Source organism: Centroberyx gerrardi, chromosome 1, assembly GCF_048128805.1.
Source record: "Centroberyx gerrardi isolate f3 chromosome 1, fCenGer3.hap1.cur.20231027, whole genome shotgun sequence".
NCBI classification, from domain to species: domain Eukaryota; kingdom Metazoa; phylum Chordata; class Actinopteri; order Beryciformes; family Berycidae; genus Centroberyx; species Centroberyx gerrardi.
In genome coordinates, this window is record NC_135997.1 from 23,499,297 (window position 1) to 23,519,473 (window position 20,177).

At 41.7% G+C, this 20,177-nt stretch overlaps 1 protein-coding gene across 1 annotated transcript in view; it reads right to left on the bottom strand.

Moving 5' to 3' along the window:
- Positions 1-1,604, bottom strand: part of znf710b (zinc finger protein 710b) — a 29,988-nt gene extending 28,384 nt beyond the window's left edge. The window contains exon 1 of the mRNA XM_078283737.1: positions 1,487-1,604. The gene's annotated coding sequence lies outside the window, so the exon portion shown is untranslated. The remainder of the gene's footprint in view (positions 1-1,486) is intronic.
- Between the last annotated feature and the right edge of the window lie 18,573 nt (positions 1,605-20,177).

The following is a 20,177-nucleotide window of genomic DNA, read 5'->3' on the forward strand; positions in this document are numbered from 1 at the left end:
CATGCATGCGGCTCATTTCAGGATGGAGATCTGTGTAAGGATGTGGGTCACTTTCAAAGACGAATGTGAACAGTCAGACAAAAAATAACGTATCAGAGCAAAAAAAATCAGAATTACTCACTAAGGCCTGCAGTGTGAACGCAGCCTATGGAGATTTGTAGCATTTGCATGGCAGTAATACCTTGGTGAATGATGCCAAGCCGCTTGAACATTTCCAGCTCCGTGACCATCATTCATATGACCCATAGACCACAAGAGGGGGATGTCTTTTTAATTATTATCAGCCACTGAAGTGCACTGGCAGTGAATAGCACCAGGACACATCTATAGGCCCCAGGCTGCCAACTGGTATGTAGAGTATGCAGCTGCCTAGGTAAGCAGCAGGCAGGCACACACACAGCATCGTCAATATATGATTAAACACTGCATGACAGGTATGCAAAGGGGTCAGCGATATTAGTAGATCTGGCTTAGCATGTCAATAAAGCAACATAAAATGGCAGTAAAGTCACTCAACACTGTAGTCCACTCTATTCCATATGCAAACCCAGACAGCCATACAGGCCGCTCATCTTCCTAGACATCCAGCGTGAGATGCATTTCCCTCGTTTGTGCAGCGGAGGACACCTGACACACTCAAGTGGCCTATCAATGGTATCTGACAGCCAAGTGACGCGTCAGCCAACTGGTGGTAGCCCGTCTCCCCACCGAGACCGGCGGCTCGGGCTATAGGTTATCTGCTGCATTGCATCTTCCCGGCTGCGGTGTCAAAATATCCACGCTGCAAAGGGGTTGTGACCAAACTGTGGCCTCGGTCGCTCGCCACACCAAAGCTGACCAATTGGCAAAAGCGTGTCGGCGGGTATCAGCGCCGGTTTCGTTTCACAGTGTAATTGTGCACACTTGGCTGCTCATAATAAAGACATATTCTCCCGCACACGCGCTGTATCTTTAAAAAAAGGCCCGACAACTTAACAGGAAAAACTTTGTTCAAGACGGGCCTACGCAAGACATCTTGGGCTCGGCCCCGCTGTTCGCATGGAGGGGTAGGTGTATGTGTATGTAGGATATACATTAGTGATGGACAGACACGGGCTAATGTGGCCTGTTGTAGCCCCTACTCCTTTATGCGTCTCTTTCCCCATTCTCTCCATCCCCCCTCTCGACGCCATCTGTTTGTGGCATGAGAGAATGTGGAAGTAAAAAAAAAAAAAAAAAAAGAAAAGACGACATTTTGACTGTAGTTGCTGACCTACATCGGCCATTTGTTTTCGGTAAAGCGTAAAAACGCAGCGAAACGTGCACGGCCGACATGTAGAGCCAGTAAAATCGCCATACAGACACGCATATATTTTCTCGACTGGTCAGGAGGAATTTAATAAGTTACGGTAGGAAACACTCCGCCTCGCCGGGCCGGACAAGTCAACGCTCCAGCAGCAGCCTATTCCCTCTATTATCAGCAAATGAGAAAAAAATCACAACTCACCTGATTCCAAAATCGGTTTATGGTGGCGACGTGATTGTGATTATTTTTAATATCGGAAAAACAGTTACAACGGTGGGTCCCCGTTGTGTGTAGCAGGAAGGAAGGAAGGGAAGGAGAGAGGGGCTGACGTGAATGAATAAACAACTGAGCTCCTCCTCAACGCCACAAGTAAAGGAGGAATGTGGCTGACTTAGTGGAATTCACCACCAGCCATTATTGGTCCCCTTTTAGCCCTTATCAATTAACACAGATTTTTTTTTTTTTTTTTTTTTTTTCCAAGGTGTAGGCTAAAGCCTGTGCTATCGGCTCATATTTATACTTAAGCCTGACGATATCAATGTACCGATTTAAAAGAGCTCTGTAGTCTACTTTTTGGGGTAACATATCGTGACAATTTTACTGTTTTATTATTACCCCTCTAATTTTATTTAAACAGAAACAGCAACCTAATAGCCTACTAATAATTTTGCTGTCAAGCACATAATTTGTATCACATTAACAAAATCCACCAGATGGCACTATGTGTGCGTCCTGACAGAACTGGATTTTGCATGATGGGCCAAATTCCTTAAGTGCATGCAATGAAATAGCCCTTGCATGTCACACACACACACACACACACACACACACACACACACACACACACACACAGACACACACAAAGCCCTTATAAAAGAATTATAGCAGTCATGTAATAAGAAGAATAGCCTACTATACAAATACAAAGCGAGCAAACAGCAAAACTATAACCTTTACACTGTAACCATTAAGTATGATAAGGTCCTACAGGAATATTATAGGGATTTTTTTGTTAGGGAAGACAATTAAAAAGAAACAATGGGGAAGAAATGCAGAATTTCAGTGGAAATAAATGGCTGCTCTGTACATCAAAAACATGAAAGCCTGAAAAAAAATGTAATAAAATACACCCGTGTTTTAAATTGGTGGGCCATTGATCCTTTCCTGGGACACTAGTAGTAATGATAGTGGTAGATGACTGAGCTGGTCTGGACTGTGGGCTTTCTCAGTCCTGGCTTGGCCTTGCTAGTCACATCTAGTCATAGGGCCCAAAACTCCTAGCAGTGCTCCTAGTCATTTCTTAAATAAGCAGTGTAAGCCTTCATTATTTAACTTAATGTTCACTGAGGTTGGGATTGAACAATGTGTTGTTTTCCCTCACATGTTCTCCCAAAACCTATAGTTAATAAAGGGATGGTGCATTTTGTGTGATCAGTATTATTTCATTTATTCCACCTAAAAAAGTTGTCATCCAGTACCCTCAAATTTTCTGTTCATGATGTTTTAATTAACACAGAATCAGAAACCATGAAAGGAGTAAAAGTTGGAATTGTGCTGGAAAGTTTTTTTTCTACCTGTATTTTGTGATGATATCTTGATAGAAATGCACAACTCTGACACTAGAGGGCACCAGCACTCCATTGAATTTGAGTGAGCAGCTCTGTATGATATGTTTCCAAAGGTGTGTGTCTCATATGATTAAGACACAATTCATTGCTGTTATTGCGGGAAAAAATACACCAGTGCCCCCCTCAGAAATTGTTGTTGGCAAGGTGGCAAGGTCACTGAAACAGCATTAGAACACGTGACACTGACATTTCCCCATTGAAACCAATAGAAATGAAATTATTTCAATGGGGTGGCAGCTCCTCCACCCTGTCTGTTCAGTAGAGCCTCCTCTCCTCCTTTAAAGGGACTTATGTATCATCACAAAAGGAAATGATTTTCAGATGGGCGTAGTTGATTTGTCACTGAAAATTGAAACCTGATGGAGGTCTGGTCTGTAATTCTGAGGAGCAACATGCAGATGTGCTCTTGGTTTCTGTCAGTCTGTCAAAACAACACTGAGCAGTCCTGGTGTACCGCACTATCAGTCCACAGCAGTGGGTGTGCAGTCCCCCTGTTGGCTGTGCCTAATCGTGATATCAAGCCTCAGTGACTGTTCAAACAGCCTGTGATTATCCAGCGTTATTGACAGAATATCTTCCACATAAAGATGCACTTATGCCCTACAGTAATCAGAGGCCCATCGATAGAAATGCACTATGAATCTCAATGTTTGCAGGTCAGTGATCTCAAACGTCAGTTAAAAACTCCGTAGGCAAAATGAGATGAGTCTTTATTGATTGTTATCTAAATGATTCAAGGGTAAGAACATTGTGCATATTGTCAGGGAGACTACAGGGCAAATACACTTGCTTTCCCATAGGTAAAGAACAATTGAAGCATATAACAGACAATGTGGGGGAGTCTGGGAGGCTCACTGGGCTACGATTTATACCATGTTATTAGGCACCGGGCCTTTGAGGCTGTCTCACAACCTTAGGCGTAGCTCTCTTTCTTCCATTTTTCCTGTCACTGTCAGCAAAATGCTGTCTTTCAAAGCAAATATGCTTTCTGAAATAAAGGACAGCCTGTGTGAAGTGATATGCAGCAATTGCTTTGACTTACATTAAAACACTCTCCTTCATTTCCATGCTCACATATTAATATTCTAGTCTGGTACTGTTGGTTCATCATGATGCACTACCATGATAATTTGCCTGCCTGCTTTCGCATTGCAGAATTCTGCGCAGTGGAGTCTTTGAAAATGGCTTTAAAAATGTTTTCCCTGTGGGTGGTTGATTTAATAGCAAGGCCCATCTCCTCCTCGCCTACCTCCTCTCAGCCCTGCCTGTCTAGACTGTGATTACGATCTGCTTCATCACTTTGGACTGTCCACTGTTTACTGTACTTTCTCTTCCTTGCTCTATCTCTCTCTCTTTCTCTCTCTCTCTCTCTCTCTCTCTCTCTCTCTCTCTCACACACACACACACACACACGAAAGATAGCAGGGCTGGGTGGGTATACTTGTCAGCCTGATGTGCCATTAAATCCAGTCTTCTTTCATTCAAAGTGCACTGATTCGGAAATGGAGGACAGCATAAGAGGCTGGGCTCCATGCTGTAAGTACAGTATGACCATCATCCTCACTTTTGATTTCCAGAGTAATGTAATGCGGGGATTGTGCAATGAATGTAGAGTTTATGTCTCCCATTTCTTTCTCAGCCTGAGAAACCGGTTGCACAATGAATAATTTGCGACAGAAATACTCTTAAAGGGAAAATCCACCCTAAAACTGAATTGCCATGTGCTACTTGTGACCTTGGCTTGTTGAGTCCAGATTTGCGATCATATATAATTCTCTTGCAGGTAGACACAGGAGAGCCAATGATAATGTCATCAACAGACAAACTGTGGAACTACTCTATTGACAGTGAATGTGAGACAGAGTTTGTGACACAGTGGCAATACCCAGGATGATTTTACAGGAATCTGGGCAGTTTTTCTGCATCATACCTGTTAGAAAGACAATAAAATGAAGCGTATTTTGAAGTATTTATGAAGCTCAAATAAAAATTCAGTTAGTCCAATTCATTGTTAATGAAGCAGCTCCAGGCTTTGTCTCTTAATCAGGTGACAGATTAGAGCCTTAGTTCACAGGAATCTAGCTTTGGGACAGAGCTCACTAATATTGATTGGACTGTCCAAGAGAAGAGGATGTGAATTCTGTTTTAGGGTTTTTTTTTTCCTGTAATGATTAATTAAGGAAATACTCCTACAATTTAAAAAATCCAGTAATTGTTGTCCATTACAGAGGCTATATTGCTACGTTAGAGTCCATTTGTATCTCTTGTAATGAATCAACTTGACCCAGCCCCCCTCGAAGACAGTGCACCTACTCATCAAACACTCCATCATCCTTAATCACACAACTTGGAGAGGGCGCAGAAAGGAAGAGCTCAGTGTACTCAATTTGTTACTCCATTGGGTTTTAACTGTGGGCTGACAAATCTGTGGGCCGCCATGTGTTTGCTATTCATTCAAGGCGGTTAATGCACTTGCTTTCCTATTCAGTGGACAGCGTGTTTTATTAGGGTGTAACAGTATTACCTCATGCATCCTCTGACAGCCAGCTCCGAGCCCTCAGCCTTTTCCAGGGATGTGCAGGCTGGGCGTGTTGGGGCAACTCAAGTTCACATGTTCAAATCCTAGCCAGCTCCCCTGAGAATCCGCAAGCTATTGCATAAGAACGTGCTTCAAAGAAATACCCTGTGTTTTCCTGGAGAATTGGGAACGGAGAACATTCTGACTGTTTCCTGGACAGTTGCACATGTAGACTATGATGTGACCTGATCTGATACATGGAAAGTTCAGCATTAGCCTAAATATAAACAATTGCATTTATCTAACTATATTAAAATATTGTGTTTTTTGTATGCAACTGTACAAAATGCTAAGATACTGTATATTGACAAGAAATGACTGCACACACATTCCAAAGGATTGTAGGGCAAGCATGCGAACTACGACTGCAGTGTGAATACCAGAGTGGGGGTCAGAATGTCTCAAGAATCCCACTCCAGTCAGGGGGCTTAATATAGCCGAGGTCGTTCTCACCCCCCGATGAGAGGGCAGTAATTAACACAGTGGCATCCCACTCCTACATGACACACTGCCCCACAGCCCATTGGCCAGAGCTACAGTCTATTTCTGCCCATTTCAAGATATATGGCTCCGGTCAGGATTATTCAGGTGTGTGTCTGGGAAGATTGCATATTTTGTGAGCACAGCATGTTGTATAACTGCAGACAGGCTGTCCACAGACAGACAAGAAATGGAAGAGACGTCTTCACAGACAGCTGGGCAACAACCTCAACACATGCAGAGAGGGAGCCGTCATGGAAGTCCAATATCATGCATCTACCCTGCATTTCTTCTCGATTTGTACTGCAGCAGCCGTTGCAGCCCAATCTTTCTCAAAAGTCTCAAAAGAAGAGATAAATAATAAGGCATATTGTGAAACAAAGCTTAACAAAACTGGTCTCTCAATCAAGTGCTTGGCAGATTTGTCATTGTACCTTTTGAAAATTATTTTTTTCTTGTTGGCAGAAAATTTGTTCAGTAGTAATCTACTATTGCATGCAATCCATATAGATCAAAATGGGACTTCACAACATTAATTAGACCTGGGTAAAAATATATCTGAACATTGTTTTGAATATTGCAGTTGATTTGATTACTTGAGTGCTAGGAGTATTTGATTTATCTTCCTCAACCAACCTCGAATGTGGTTACATTATTCACAAAGTAAGATAAATCAAATGCTCCTCATGTTTTCCCAAGTATTTCTGAGCTTTCTTCTGGGCAGTTTGAAGGGTTATGAAGGAAAAATACTGGATCTTGCAATTTACATTGTCTTGTTTTCAGCAAGCAAGAATTATTACAGCCTGTACAGTCTCCCCTATTATTATAAACTATCCAAATTCAAACAAATGATCCACTTGCTAGGGCTTTTAGAGTATACCCAGAAGTATCACATACTCTATAAACTCAGCAAGTGGGGTATCTATTGTTAGTGGGGAATGCAGTCAGTCAGGCAGCATATGCAGACAGACAAGATGGTGGGATTGATGTCTTTTTGGACAACTGGACAAGAGCTTTCCCACACACGGGCAGCCAAACACTGACTAATGCAGTGCGGAGCAGCTGATATTTCAATACATGGTTGTTTCCTTTAATATCAATTTGCATGAAAAACGGATCTTTGCACATTTTACCGTCATGACACATGTCTGACTCCTACATGTGTATATCCACCAAGAGATCAAGGGTCAGCCAGCACTCCTTGAGACGTTAAGGGTTCAGTGCTTTGCTAAAGGGCACTTACAGTTAGTGTGCACTGCTGCTGTAATACCAGCTACTCTCCAAGTGCTGCAGCTAGAATACACCAATGCCCGAGCCTGGCATTGAACAAGTAACATTCCAGTCGTTAATTGGTCTGACTATTCTCTAGACTATTTCTGTTGTATGGGAAACGTTCTCAATGTGATATCTTTTAGAGGTTCTTTCAATTTACATTGTCTTCTTTTCAGCAAGCAATAATTATCACAGCCTATACTGTGTATTGTTGTGCTCTACTTTTTGATAGACTCGTAGCAGACTGGATTCCAGCTAATGTATTTTTTCCCTTTTTACATGTTGAAAGCGGCCTCACGTCTGTGAAGGAAATCCTCATTATATGGTGTTGGACAATGGCACTGACCTGTCGGGTTTCCTTGAAAACGGCAGTTTTAATCAGTGTGGAAGCAAGAACACACTGAACACTTCATTGTTCTTGTAGCACTTTTTTTTCTTTCAGAGCCTGACCATTTTCACTCTTGTCTTGAAGAAAGAAAAAAAAAAGTACCTTTTTTTTTTAGATTCTACTTAAGTCCATTTAGGATCATTGGGTTCAAAACCTAGCTGCTAATGAGAAGTGGCTGTTCTCAGGTCTGAACATGTTTATAGACTCATTTGACCACCAAAGACTGGGGGGATTGATAAGAGTTCAAAGCAATTACCCTTACACTGAAAGGTACCAGTGTTCATTTGGCTGATGCTGGGTTTGCAAATGAGGACCAGAACAGAAGAGATATTTTTGTGAGAGATGGCATATTTTGTGAAATATGAACACTGAGACATTGTGCCATGTCCCTAGGGACTCTAGAGGGAGAGAGGAGCTGTAATGACAGTCAAAGCTGCTATGATGTGTTGTCTGCAGTATCAAACTTCCACTGAATACAGCTAAAACCCAAGAGATTTAATTTGCTTATGGCTCCTTGTCCAGCTGAAGTCCTGGAGGATGCGAGTGCTTCTCTGGAAGTCGTGGGCAGCTTACATATGAGCAAGCAATCTTATTCAGCTGGGAGAAGGGAGAACTCACAGAGGTTGTGGGTGTCTCTCCGGCTCCAGTACAAAGCTTTGATAGAAACCTTGTGATTTGGTGGATGGAAGGATGTAAGCTGTGCACCTGTTAGGGGTTTCTCCCTCGTTCTTTGAAAGAGCATTTTACAGCCCGAGGTGAGCGGCTAGCGCAGGTGCTGCCTTTATTTGATGTAGAGCGAGTCTCTCCTGACTGGGGGAAATCCACCCACCTGTATCCATCGAAGTTATTGAAAACTTTCTCTCTTCTGAATTCAGAGTGGGTTTTATAGGGCCCTCTGACACATAATAAAAGGAAAGTCTTTGGCACATAACAGAGGTGGAGACTGTTCAGAAACATAATGTTGCAATTTAAACTGAGATGAGATGTTAACCTGGAGGTTTCTTCACTACAGGTGGTCTGAAGTTAGATACATTGCCTATGGTTTATTTATATCAAGGGGATCACAGCAGTTCTTAATGTTTTTTTTTTCAGCCTGAGCATCTTATTCAGTAAACAGTCTCTCTCTGGCACAAAAACTAGCACTCTGATTGGTTGGAGACCCACCAGAAACAGGCCATTGTCCCAACTCATAGTTGAAGAAATGTTCCAGTAGGTTGTTCCCTAACAAGAGACGACAACCTATTGCTCTTCTGCCCTATTTCGAACCAAGAAATAGAACACTTTTAAACACAATTAAACATTAAACTAACATTTTCTCCTTAAAAGTGCAAGTAATACACATAGCTAGCTGTTTGTCTAATATAAACAGCCAGTCTTCTGGCATCAATGAAATGTTACCCATCTTGTTCCTTGTGGCTCTCTGGTGATGAGGAAGGCAGGCCTTTTTCCAAGCGCACATCTATTCCAAGGTAGATTAGATACCAAACCAATCGAAACAGATGGTCTGCATTGATAGGCAAACTGTTATTATAAACTAATCCAAGCATAAAGAAAGATATTAGTAATACCTGATCTGTGCCCACATTGTCTGAAGCTAAGCAGCAAGAGCTTTATTGTAATGCTCATTGTTCCACAACTGTTCTACAATTTGCTGCCCTTAACTGTAAGTGATTTGCATATACTGTATGTCTTGTTGTCATGTCTCTCGTTTGTGTATTTTTAATGTTAATCCAAATCAATTCAGCCTCCACTTTTGCCTTTTCCAATTATGAATAAGAATTTGTTTTTAATCTTTGTTTTTAATCTAGTTGCATGGTTAAGCAAAAGTTAAATAAAATAAAGAAATAATTGTTTACCACATAGCAGATCCAATTGTGCTTGGTTTAAGGAAGAACTGATTGTGTTTCAGTGCTTTATTAAGGAAGTGAAAAGCTGGTGGTAAGCTGTTGTGGCAGGTTAGTGTAGTGTTTCAGAGAGGCCAAGTTCACTACACCATAGCTGAAAATATGAGATGGGGCCTTGGAGTGACTTAATACAGCTGTGCTTCATACCCAGGAGATCTCAAGTTTCTGAAGGAACTTGCATAATCTGTCAGTGCTATCGTCCAGCTGTAAATAGCAAAACACAACGGGATTTATGCAACACTACATTGTTTCATCATGCACATTCCAATTCTTGAGTTTCCTCCCTCATGTTTTTAGAGTTCTCATTATTTTACTCTAAATTAACGTACCCATGAAATCATTTCTGAAACTTGGCTGAGTCATGGAAAACCTCTTCAATGGAACTGAAATAAAATTGTCACAGAGATACGAACATGTTAATTGGTCGTCACATGAAAGAGTTTGACCTTATCAGTTTCAGCCAAATGCACATCCATTATAGGCCATTAAAGCACGGCAATGGCAACTGACTTATATGTCATCCAGATGCATTCCTACATGATGCCTCACACAAGCCTATATGGATCAGTTATCAGAAAATCCCATTAGAAAATGGATGAGCCTGGGATGGTGCCTCAGTGCATCCTGCTATTTTGAACCAATGAGTCACTACAACACTGAAAGACCAATTGTATTCATTAAAGAGAAGCAAATTATCCCTGTGCCCTTGTTGGCCACATCTCCCGGCTTTTATTGTGGGCAGTGATGGGTTATTACTCTTCTCTCAAAGTGTCATTAAGCCATTTTAATTCTCCCCACTTCACTTTGATGTTTTGTGGTGTCAGACTTTGAGGTCACAGCATGGTTTAACTATCACTTTGTCTAAATTGTGGCTTTATCTGGTGCCAGGAGCGTGCTGCTCTTGGTCTAGACTGGAGTACCCAAACTCTTTGACATGGAGATGCAATGGGCCAAAATGTAATATGGGTAGTGGTGATTGTAATGCAATTGAATGTTGCATTCTGACCTACTGTGTAGCCCATATTCTAACCTATATCAGTGCCTGTTAATATGCCTTTTGACAAGCATGCCATCTTAAAATCACTCTTCAAATAGCTCTTCAAACTCTTATACTCACTCTTCAAAATACAATCTAATTTTATTAAAACAGGCCAAATATAGAATATTTTATCACTGTCTCAACAAAAAGCTTGTTGCACTTCTTTGGGCTGGATGGGACATTCTGTGTAAAAATAAGGAGGCAACCACTGAAGTCTCCCCACTTTTTAAACGCAACCCTGCTATTCTATTTCTCCAAGTCCAAGAAGAATTGTCTGGAAAACCCTGCAGTTATAATACAACAGGATAGATGCAGGGTGAGGGGACTTCTGCAGTGGAACTGTATGTTTCTGTGACGCTCCACCACTCATGTGCAAGTGCCTGTGACATTTTTTTCAACTATGAGAGCTACTCTAAAATCAAGCCCAGATGTATTTTTTTTGTCAGCTGTGTAGTGTTACATAAGGTTGTTTTGACATATGGATGGATACAGGCACGCCAACCAAATGTGTTTTAAAGCTACACTAGGCTAGATGTTATGTAAAAATACACCTGTCTTATCGGTCTAAATCAAAAAGTGTGGCTGCAATAAAGAGAGTCCCATCCCCTCTAATTGAAATGCTGTAGATTCGCACTATTTGCCCCCGAAACTTAAGAGTGAAATACAAACTATCGTCTGAACAGCAGTGAGTGAGCGCTCCGTCCAGTGAAAGCTGGACTCACCAACCTTAAACCTTTTGCCTTTCTTGTCCCTTTGGTATCCTTCAGTACAAAACGATCACAGATTTGGTAAACAATGAACATGCTGTGTGCTGTTTGCTGACATCATGTCCCATGAGTTCCCTAATGCAGTTTTAACTTCGTATCAAGGGATTAACAAAATCAAAGTTTTGGCATGAAATGGGAATTAGTTGGCAAAATGACGCTGAGGCACAGGACATGACGAGCGCTTCTGGAAAGTGACTGTGTTTATAGTCAAAGCCCATGTCATGCATTGCATCATATCCTGTTTCCCTCTGGAGTGACTGGACACGTAAGAGCTGGGATGGGCTGGGATGGGATGGGCCGGACAGCGATGACTACCTCCTGCTTCTCAGAGGGTCAGAACTCAACAGTGCACGAGTATTTGTTGTCTGCTCTCTCCTCTCTCCGTCTCTCTTTCTTTTTTTTCTTAGATGTGTCAGTCCATCGATGAGTGATGTCTCCCCCTAAGACTTGACTCATCTTTCACCTGCAGCCTGCCTGACAGCTGTTCAGTCGGCTCAGCACGGGCCCCAAACGCATGAACACACGGCTCTGGACGCCATTTCCCGACTCATATAAGCTCCTCAGAGGCTATGTGGTTTCAGAGAGTACAAAGACTGATGTATCGCTCGCCTCTGTCTGTAGATGAATCATTTCCCATCCAATATTTTTCTCCCCACTGGGTTTCTTCCTCTGTGTGTTTGTTTCTTCTTTATGGACTGGGTGGAGATTGGGGAGTGACAGATCGGTCCAGATGCTAGATCGCCTCCCTTTCTGCCACTACATCTTTGTGTGAGAATCAATGCTTTTAGTCAATACGTGCCCCACCCTTTAACGCCATTCCCAGGAGCACAGAAATAAAAAGCCACTTTTCAGCTGCGAAGGCTGTAATTCCATGTTGTCAGAGCCTATTGTATTGTAGAAGCTGCATCTGTTCTTGTCTTATATTGTCTATTGATGGTGTGGGAGCAGCAGACGCCTCAACAGGCACAATTATGCTGCTTCACGAACCAGCAAAACTGCATTTCCCTACACATGGATCAGCATTTTCTCGAAACCAAAGGTGGGGAAAGGCTGAATAAATATGTTTATCCCCTCCTATTCCTCTTCGACGATGGACTTCAAAGCTTTATGCTAACACTCAGCTCCGCAGCGCCTACAGTAACATATTCAGGTTCATGTAAATGTGATGAGCAGGTCATATACCCTCGGCGCTGGCTTAGCCCTGGTATCGTTTCTGTTTGTTTGGCCTTGGTTTTCGGTTTCGGGGAAAGATTACGCTTGCACAAAGTTTTAAACCCCAATCCTCACTTTAAACAGATAGACCCGGCAGTGTTTGGAAAGATGTCGACAGAGCTGTGGAGGGGTAACTTAATCCTTCAAAGATGTGAATGCTATTACCAAAAGTTTCTGATAGTTTCTTGACATTTCTGGAATAAGCAAGTATTTCGTCATCACAAACACACACGGATCAATGATCATTCCACAAAACAAGCGCTGCATATGCACAATATTTACAGAATGTGCCTTGAAAAGAATGTTTGATAATTCATGTTATTCAGCTTTTTTGACCTAGCCTTGCTTCTCTGTTAAGAAAAATTCAGACAATTACGACAACAATAATGAAGTCTCCTTGACGACAATGTGGGACCGACACTGGAATCAGAATTGTTTTTGCTGGGACTAGACAAGCTGTTTTTATCCAAACATCAACAAGGCATGTGAATTGAACTAATGTTCTAGATGGCTGGTCATACGTCCACTTATTGAATCGATTGCTTCCTTGAAAACTGACGCAACCCTCTAATAGTCCACCCAGGGGGAAAACACACTTCCACTGCTTGTGCCCCCCCCCCTTGGCCTAAGAACCTAATGTAAACTACTTCACATTCCCATCAAGAATTACTCGTCTCATTTTAAACAGTTTGTCCGTGTTCTTGCCCCCTTCACTCCCACAGTTGGCTGTATAAAGTCAAGTCATGTACAGTCAAAATGGCCTCCTGGCACACACAGCCTAGAGGGAACATCAAAAGGGAATTTAAAGCAAAGTTTCACCTTAGTAAACCATTTTCATGGTTGAGTATTGATACACCCTCATCAGTTCATCATTACAATCAAGCACTAATATTGGCCTTCTTGGATATCTGTACTGATATCACTAACTTGCTCACATTTGAAAACATCAAATAATCCCTATATTATTATTTTCTTGGGAGCTCAAGTTATGTTACCTCTTTGGAACAACTGATATCAAGAAGAACAACAGATTATCAGGGTCATTGGAAATTGAATCTTGATGAGTTGAGTTACGTTGAGTGTTAAAAAATGAAAACGTTCCACCAAAATTCAACATATTTAACCAAGCGAAAGTACCACAAAAATGTACTTTATTACATTATTGGAGTAAAAAAATACTCTCTTCTCTTAGTGTAAGCCAAAAGCTTCTTTGAAAAGTCTTCCCGACACATGCAGCCTTGAGAGGGACCCGTAGTGGAGCCAGACCCCTGATGGAGCTCTGTTCCCGTTTAGCCAGGAGGAAGTTGACCTCATCAACATGAGAATCCTCAGATGGCTGACATCATGGGGAACCTATCCGCCACACTAATAATCCCCCTGTCACATCTGAAAGAGTTTCCTCTCCCCCCTGTTGGTGTGTATGGCTGCTGTTTAGTGGGATTGGGGAGGTCGAATATGTGTGTGTATTCATTCCTGGACTGGCCCGTGCACAATGCGCTATTGAGACGCATCAGGGGCATCCGCCTCAGGCTCCCCTTGACGTCACATTAGTTACAATAAGCCAATCAATCGCTGGGCCTTCCCCTATGGCGCTGTGAATGGGAGTCTGCCACCGCTTGACAGGTCTTATTAGTTCTTGGGAGTTTAATGCCCTTCACATTTAAACTAAGCCCAGTGTGGCCAAGCTGACATTTGCCAGTGACCCTGACAGATTAGATACAGGCAATTACAGGGGCACCGGCGAGGTTTTCAGGGTGCGTTTCCACTGGGCATGAATATAAATAAATATATGATCTCTCTTGTTATTGGACAAAAGAGTGGGAGTCGTCTTGAATGTACCAAGAGGTCATGACCTCAACCTGTTCAGCGAACATTCAGAACATACAGCAAATGTTGCTGAACTCATCATGTCAACAAAGCTCATTATCTTCTCTCTATCTCTGTGAAAAAAAATTTGGATCTTGAAGCACTATGATATGATGAGAGGAAATATTACATGGTATTAACCTTTTTTGAAAGAGACCCAGTCTCCATCTTTTTTCCCATTTTCCTCATGTTTCAATCATATCATCTGTCTTACTGCTGACTGGCTGATTGATTAATTGGCTGGTTGGCTGACTGCCTGCCAAGGTGACCGACTGGCTGGCTGGCTCCTTTGCTAACTGTCTGGCTGACTGACTGACTGACTGACTGGCTGACTGACTGGCTGACTGCATGGTTGGCTGGTTGGCTGACTCACTGCTGGTTGACTGACTGACTGACTGACTGACTGACTGACTGGCGTTTTATCTTTGTGTTTTTTCAGTCTGGACTAGGAGAGAACATCCAGTCGGCCAAATCATTAGCTGCTTTCACTCATACCTGCATCCCAAATTGAGTTAAAATGAGGGATGAAAAATAGCCACCAAAATCTCTGCATATGGCATCTATGACAAAGGGTTATCTACTGTTGTGCTCCCCACAAAAGGGAGAGAGCTAACAGAGCATCTCTGGGCTTAGGGCAATCAGCTGGATAATATGAGAGGATCAGGATGGTCTAGACTTCAGAATCCCATATAAGGTTTACTTATGTCTTCTTGTTTTTGGAATGATCGTTCAATGAACCTTGAGAGCAAGTCCTGAGTTGTTGTGAGAGATGTGTCAAGTTGATGGAAGGAGATGAAAGGGGGTCAGGAGGGGATAGATTATCTCGTTCTCATAAAGCTTTTCTGCAGTCATTGTTTGTGTTTTTGATGGAGTAATTATCTCATGATGTAACTCCAGCGATTTACATCTTCCATTGCCAGCATCAACAAAACAAGCTGTTCCAAAAGATCTATCTATCACCCAGGGAAGTCACAGTCAGGGTTCTCTTGAAGAAAAGTCCATATTTGTCCCTATCTCTCCTCAACTGCATCGCAGAAGAGGGTTAAGTGATAGTTTAAGGCTGAGACATCCTGTCCCTTCCTCTCTCCCTCTTTCTACTGTCAGCCTCTCCCTCTCTCTCTCTCTCTCTCTCTCTCTCTCTCTCTCTCCTCTTTCAGATAAGACATTCCATCATTAAAAGAAGCATCTGTTTAGACTCTCGCTATGTCTGGAAGCTACTAACAGACAGCTCTTTATACACAGTTTTTGTAACTCAGAACATTTTGAGGTTCAATACCTGCAAGATGCCAGAAAAAGAATGGTTCAATTGCTAAAGACTGTGAGATTACTATTTGTAGTTTTTGTGTATTCTTACTTCAAAAGGTGTGAACTTCCGTCCCTCTCGTTCTTTGTTCCCCTGAGCTCTGAGAGGACCTTGACCTGAGAATCCACTAAACTCGAAGATCTTGTTAAAACCAGAACAATTTGTTCCGCCAAAGGGGGGACAGGCTGATTCCAACAAAACATACACACACCAATGAGTAAAAGTTCCCGCAAGACAAACTAGGCAATTAAAGCCGATGAGTTACAGTTGGGGAGACAAAGTGATGGCCATTCTCTTGACACTTCATTAAATCAGTTGTAGCTGAACATGGGAAAAGGCCCCCCAGTCTGTATATTGCATTGTGTGGTGTTTATGTGCTGGTGAAATGGGACGTGTTGAAGAGTCAAAATGACAGCATCCTCCCTCCAGCCTGTTATCAACTTGATTTCTCTTTTGCTTTAGTCCATGTGAATGCAGTGAAAAAGAAAAAAGCTCTAGTGAAAAAGAACACATTTGGGTTTTTCAGTGCTCAAGAAACCTGTTTAACTTTTATACCGGCACAATATCAGGCAAAGCAATCTGTGCTGGTATTTTCTAGATGTCACTTGGAAGGAGGAATCAATGAATTTTGCCAGCTGGACAGTCTTGGCATTTCCCAGAATTCACGGCCCAGTTCCACGAGACAAGCTATTTGATGGCTTACCTTCACAGAGCAATTACCATCAGACTGACAAGTGTTATTAAAGTCACAATCAAATGAAAAATGAATGGAAAACTTTTGAACATTGTTAGCTAGTTTTCCATGTCATAATATACACCTATTTAACAATAAATGCCAAAATAAATTATACAATTTTTAATTTCTTGTACTTTTCAATAAAATCCTATTACCTTTACTTATTACGGAAGCACGATGCTCTCAAAATTGTGGAAGAGCATTTGGGCAACATATGAAAAAGAATTCTGAATAAAGAGATTAAAGTCAGACAAGAGCCAAAAGATTAAAGTAAAAATTCTGAGGAAAAAAAGCCTGAATTTCAGAACTCAAATGCATTTTTCAGATGTGGCCCTAATCCTCTTCTGTACATAAAAGTGCCATTTCATTGTGATTTTAAAGTCATTTTGTCTGCATACAGAGACACAAATTAGGCAGGTTGATGTTGTAGCACTTCAATTATCTCAATCGATCTTGACAGAGTCCCCTTTCAGTCATATAAAGTTTACTCAGGGTCACTAGAGTCCAAAATATTATCTGGATCTTTTCCCATACAGCTAGACCTTTCTGCTCTGTACAGGTGGCTTAAGATGGATGGGCAAGATATTGGATGAGAGCAACAGAAACACATTTTCTTTGCTCATGCTTTATCATAATAGACACAAATCCATTCTCATAATCTCACAGCACAGTATTTATTTTTTTTCTGTCAGGCTTTCATTCGCAGTTGGAGCAGGCTTCACCCATCTGACCTTGGAGATGAAACTCAATCGCTGTTCAAACAAGCGTTTGACCTTTACAGTGCAGTTTTCAGAATATATCTTAAAAAATTCTTTCGCCGGTTTGAGCGGTTGCTATTCTCTTGTTTGCGGTTGTGCAGGTGTCTCACTGGGGAGAGAAGAGAAGGACAAGCATGTACCTTTTCTCTGCACAACCTCAGTGAATCCTTCAGCTGCTTGAGGGCAAGAACAGAACTGCCTGTGTATAGAGAGAGAGGGAGAGAGAGAGAAAGAGAGAGAGAGAGAGAGAGAGAGAGAGAAATAGAGAGAGAGAGAGAGAGAGAGAGAGAGAGAGAAATAGAGAGAGAGAGAGAGAAGCCTGGCTGGCCATAGGGTTGCCAAGGCAACAGGGAACAGTACACGGCATGGTGGTGAAAGAAGAGGGGGTCTGGGCTGATAGGGATAACTGGAGACGCCAGGGGACACCTTTGTGCATTAAGCTACTCCACAGTCCCCTTTGAGAAGGGGAAAGAGTCGGCCATTTAAACTGAAATAAACTATAACTAGTGGCGGTGAGGCAGTGTCTGAAAAGGAAGAACTCAGTACTTATAATTTTATAACTCACGGTTCGGCATGGAGCATTTTACGGTGCCCACACACCAGGGTCATTGGGTTCTTTGATCTGTTTTTCATGTCTGCTTTATTAGATACATGGCTTGATGTATTGCACTGAAAACAAACTTGACATTATGTGCATTTAATCACAGCATTAAAGTAAAAGTCATCCTATAAGAATTCACACTGCAAAACATATTAATCTTAACAATTCTGAATTCTGAATCTTACTTTTCACAGAACAAGTGAAAAAAAATCTGCTAATGGGGGGAGTTTCATGTGTTTCCAATGCAAATTAACCTGTTTCAAGAATTTTTTACTGTTTTATACCTATATATTTTATACTAGTGGAGTGATCTGCCTTATTCTACCTTTTTCCAAGATGTTGACTTGTTTTTTTTTGGCAGAATTTAGTAAATAAGATTTTAAGACGGAATATGAGACCAAATGATACCCTGCTTATATGGTGTTCAGGTATTGTTCTGTTTTATAAATCTATTCACTGGTATGACATTGGATTCCCAGCAAATGATAACTTCCAGTCTCCACAGCAGGTAGCGGACATACTCTTCTCCTTCGGCTGAGAGGCATGTTGACGGCCACCTCAGCAGCAGCACCACAGGGCCTCCTGTACTCGCGTTCCCTCCAGGTGTGGACAAATGGCCTCCGCTTGGCCTTAAGGTGGCACAAGCACAAGAGGGTGAAAATGTCCAGCCAGTACCTCTTCACCCTCTGGCCTTGGAGGAGGAGGCCATATGTAACCAGGGGCGTTCCTCTGGGCTCCGGCCACCTCACGTCGAGTGGTGCGGCAGCACAAGATGGTGAGGGAGCGATGGAGTGCCCAAGAGAAAGTAGAGCACATAAATATGCTGGGACTTTGCGCTGTGTATTTTGGCTGTGTACAAGTGAAACTGCACTGAAACACTGGATTTATCTCATCGTGCTAGAATTTGTTTTCATTTGTTGTATGAAATAAAAGATTCAATTGCTTGTCAAGATGGATATTTTTTGAAGCATATCTTGTGGCTCTCTTGTTTCTAGCTTCGAAAGATACTTGTTCATGTACAATGTCTAACATCATAACATGTGAATTCTGTTTTAGTGTGAATTTTCAATTCAAAGCCCCAATCCATAAAGTGAAGTGTAGGCGCTGTAGGCCCCTGTTGGAACACTGTCTCCCCACTACTGGTTTTGTTTATGTTTTAATTTATCTGATTGAGGACATATTTCACTCTCAAATTGATTGTCTTGGTATAGGTTTTAAATTATGAGGCTGTTTAAGGTTTGTTTACAATTCTACTGTTTTCAAACACTTAAGTAAAACACACATGTGCTTGTGCGTGGAGTTATGATACATTATGAAAAAAAATAAAAATAAAATAACATTTATTTTCCATCTTCAAAGTCAAACTTGAATTTGTACAACATTCTTAAATGTATATGACCATATAAATTCTGGATTAATATCGTAATAGCGCCTACATAGTTTCATGTTAGCAGAATCTGACACCTCTTACACTCACTGTTTGAAAGCATTTCTGTTGTTTGAGATATATAATGATGGAGGCCACAGCCGACATTTTGCATAAATGCAGATGCAATAACAGGTCAAGCAACATGGTGGCAAACAAAACATCCATGGTATAGAATACATCCATTACAGCATTGCAGCTTATAAATATGCATGAATGTGTCATATGCTGCCATATTAATAGACCATCCGTTGCAGTTTAGTCAACCCGTCTCACGTCAGCAGCCTTAATTGCCGCTCAGTTTACAGAGCCTGGGAACCCTGCCACCATGTTGACTTTAGATCTGGCCCCTTCCGACCAAGCCGTGATTTTGTTTTCACAAAGGAAGGAAGAAACAGGCACACTGGAACGTACACATAACAAGCAATCTAGGCCAAAATGGGCAAGATATGGTCATTCTGTTAAGAAATGTAAATAGTCTTGCTTCATCTTTCAAATCAAAGTATTTTGGTGTCTCAAATGCTACATATTTTTGGAGAATTATGGCAATCTGGACTAAAAGATGGATTCGTCTGTTGCACAGTCATGAATCTTGCATGTTTAATCCAACACTCTCACACCATAATCCTTACACTCTCTGATGAATACTGCCAGCATTGTGTACATCTAATCCAATTTATGATCTCATGTTGACTTTACTCAAAGTAAGATTCACAGATGCTCCTATAACGAACAGATAGCAGTCTAGGGCATATAGCTATAATGAGCAACAGATAAATTAGGCACGTCCATCTATATGGGCCATGATTACATCAGCCGTCACCACATAAAGATGGAGTTTTCTCCAGCGAGTCAAGAAGATCTCTGTCCCAACAAATTTTGATCAGGTTACAAAAGAAGACTTGAATTCTAAATTAAAAATAGCCACACACCA